General features: G+C 37.8%; 1 pseudogene; it reads right to left on the minus strand.

The window, feature by feature from the left end:
• Nucleotides 1–1,262: 1,262 nt before the first annotated feature.
• On the minus strand, nucleotides 1,263–2,660 carry LOC147455496 (uncharacterized; annotated as a pseudogene).
• Nucleotides 2,661–3,553: the final 893 nt, after the last annotated feature.

The following is a 3,553-nucleotide window of genomic DNA, read 5'->3' on the forward strand; positions in this document are numbered from 1 at the left end:
TTAAGTATCTTATGTCATTTCTATAGTGAGACTTGTTTAGAAAAGTGAAAAATATTTGCCAACAAGAAGCTAGAAAAGTGGGAGCAATTAACACTAGTTCTATAGTTGAATCATGAGAAACTTAAGTGTCCTTTTTTTCTAGCAAGTTGTCATGATTATTTGGTGAAGCTAGAAATAAGATTTATATATCATGTTTATCAATTATAACTTGAATAATATAACTAGTTTTTATTTTTCCAAAATTAATACCATATTAAGATAGAAAAATTCTTCTTATAGTATGAAATTGAGCTTCATAATTTAGTTCTTAGAACCATTCTGCTACAATTAGAAAATCCAAACCTTGAAAGGGTTGATAAATAGGAAAATTTTGGTCTTTGAAGGTCTCTTTCATTAACATTATGGGGGAAAACTTAAGGTCTATAATGTATCTATAGGCCAACACCCATCATCTAAGAAATTTTCAAGTTTTTAAACTTGCAAGCATCTTGTAGTTTAAGCTTATTTAAGAAAATTCATGGTGTGTATTTGTTACCAAACAAACATTGCGATGAAAAACTAATGAAAGTGTGCATACATATTTTCCAATTGTACTTGTATAAGATATTTGTATAAAATTAAGTTTGATGAAAGAAAAAATCAAAAAGTAAAATTTAATTAAAGGCTAATCTTTGATAAATAACAAATTGTAAGACGGGTTTCTAACCTCACTCCCTATCTTATTGCAGACATAACGGGAATCACAAACATAATTGTCAATCCATGGGACGAAGCTGACTCGACTAGTGCATAGAGGCTACAAGAGGTTGCCAATCTCTTGGAAAACAACAGACAACTCACATCTAACTGAAGCTACACTCAAATGACCACTATGAGAGATCGTGGTGTTTACCGCAAGACAAGAGAGAGAAATTCAAAATGAGGATAGAGAAATAGCTTTGTTGTTCATGCGGCATATTACCGCGTTTATTACCGCGCTTATTATCGTGCCCATTACTACCAAGGCCATAGTCTCCCTTTCCCGCTCCTCTCCTGCGGGTTACCATTTAAATTAAATACAACTCAAAAAGTATTTACAAACTACAACTCCTACACTCTCCAGAATGCTCACTTCACTTAATCTCTCTTTCACTCTAAAAATTCTCTACATAAATCATAATACTCACAACAAAACCATTACAAATACTATTCATAATTAGCACATAACAAAACATTTGTGAATTAATAATATACTACACCAAAAAAAAGAATGCAGAGTTTTATTAATTATCGTATTGTATAAGATCTCTACAAGCACTAGGGTCCATATTTAGACCCATAGTATTCAAATCAATAAACAACTTTAGAGGTTCTTCCTCCTCTCCATCACCTCCTATAGAATCATCATAACTTTCTCCCTCTTCCTCCTCCTCAAGATGACTACTTGCAAGGGTTGGCTGACCTTCTTCAACTTCAACTACATCTTCCTTTGCATCTTGTGGTGATGGTATGATGGGATCAATTACTGGCTCAATGTCCGTCTCTGCAAAGATAGATCTACCCCGTGGCGTGACTAATATGACATACCAAATTCTTCTTTGATATATTTATGGCACATAGAAACCTGTACGTCACACACAAACAATAAGGTGATATACATATATTAAATTTTTAATTTAAGTTGATTGCACATAGCCTAAATTACCTGCTCGCAACTACTAGGATACACCAAGTTGTCAGTTTTTCCCCGATGGAATTGGGTGGAATCCACCATAATGAGCCCATTTTCATGTCTTTTGACCTCACCCGCAAACCATCGGCACTCAAAGAGGAATTTGTGAAAAGATCTGAAATCCACTTTGATTATTATCTCTATAGTACCACAATATCTGACCTCATCTGTTGTTGTGTCAAATTTTCCCATCACGCCACAATCGTTAGTGGTCCAACGCTCATCTATCTTGCGGGTGCAAAAATGTCAGCCTTCATACCAAATGGAGTTGAAAGTGAGACCCTACAATCACAATGCATAAGAGGTTACATTGCATTTCATAAAGTGATTTGCATACATGCATACATAACATATACACACTCACCTTGCGCAAACATCCTCGCGCATACTCCCATTATTTAGGGCTTATTTGTTCTCCTTGTGCTTTGGCATTGGTCAAAGCATTATGGATCCACTCTACTTGAATCAAATCAGGATATTTTGCAAGCTCTTTAGGAAAATGAGGTGCACGTCTACCTCCATACGACCTCTTCCATGCATATCTATCCCTTTCTCTAGCTGCGCGGGCTTCCAAGTACATATTGACCCATTTGGTCATGATAGTGGCATTGAGTAAACAGTAGTTGTTGACTATGGCATGAAACTCTCTATCCATGACCAAGAGTGAGCCTTTTCCACTGGGAATGGTTGAGTGCTTCCTAGGATCCTCTTCCTCACTCCACAGAAGAGACAATGATGGATCCACTGTGATGAGATACTGTGAGACATACACAAATGCCTCTTGCACCACCCAACCTTCTGCCATGCTCGCCTGAAAACATGAAAACCACATTTTTTTATTAGTAACTCCATAGCGTATAAATGCTATCTATATTGTATTGATTTTGCATACCTCCAGTTGTGACCTCAATCTAACTAAAGTCTTCAAGAATCTCTCCAAGAAGAACATCCATCTAGAGTGAACCACCCAACAAATGGCAATCTCCTCAACAAGGTGAAGCAATAGGTGCACTTGGCTAACAAGGATTGTACGTGGGAATGCATCCTCAATAGCACACACTGCCTCTACTGCTAGCTGATGGGCTATTGGTATGGCTTCCACTTCTATCTCCTTGGAGCTCACAAATCTACAAGGCACAAATAATATAGTACATGAAAAAAAATTACATTATACATGGCATAACATGATATAGTACTTGAAAAAAAAACCATTATCTCACAATCTCACCCACTTTGAATATTGCAGCCTTCACCTTAGTGTCTCCATAACCACTAATAGTTATGGGAAGTACAAACTACAAACAATAAAACATCTTAGTGAATGTAAACTTATATATAAGGACACATGGGGGACACATAGACACCACAAACTGTTCTACTCTTACCTGAAGAATTTTATGCCAATCATGGGATTTCAATCCATACAATTGAGTGGAGCCACCCTTTTTGGTTTTTGTGAAAGCACCTTTGAGTGACCACATATATCTCGTTGGAGTTCGGATGGATGCTATAACTTGCTTTGTCCACTCTTGGTCTGACTTTGACAATATCCATGGTGCTTTTGGGAGAATCATCTTTCCCCGCTCCCCCATGTGGGGCGTGGCTGAAGGGGGGAGACGTCTCATGGCTCTTAAATCTTCCCTAGCACCCAATGAATCCTTCTTGCCAGTTATGTGATCCCATATAGCTTGCCCAACATTTTTGAACACATGTATAGGGTCCAACAAGTGCTGAATTTTCAACGAAGCCCAATAGGGGAGTGACAAGAAGATAGAGTACCTCGACATACCCCTTGGAAAACCATTGGGAGGGGGTGAGGTACGGTGATGCTCCTCCCAATGC

Source organism: Adiantum capillus-veneris, chromosome 6 (genome assembly GCF_014529385.1).
Source record: "Adiantum capillus-veneris isolate H3 chromosome 6, ASM1452938v2, whole genome shotgun sequence".
Lineage (NCBI taxonomy): Eukaryota > Viridiplantae > Streptophyta > Polypodiopsida > Polypodiales > Pteridaceae > Adiantum > Adiantum capillus-veneris.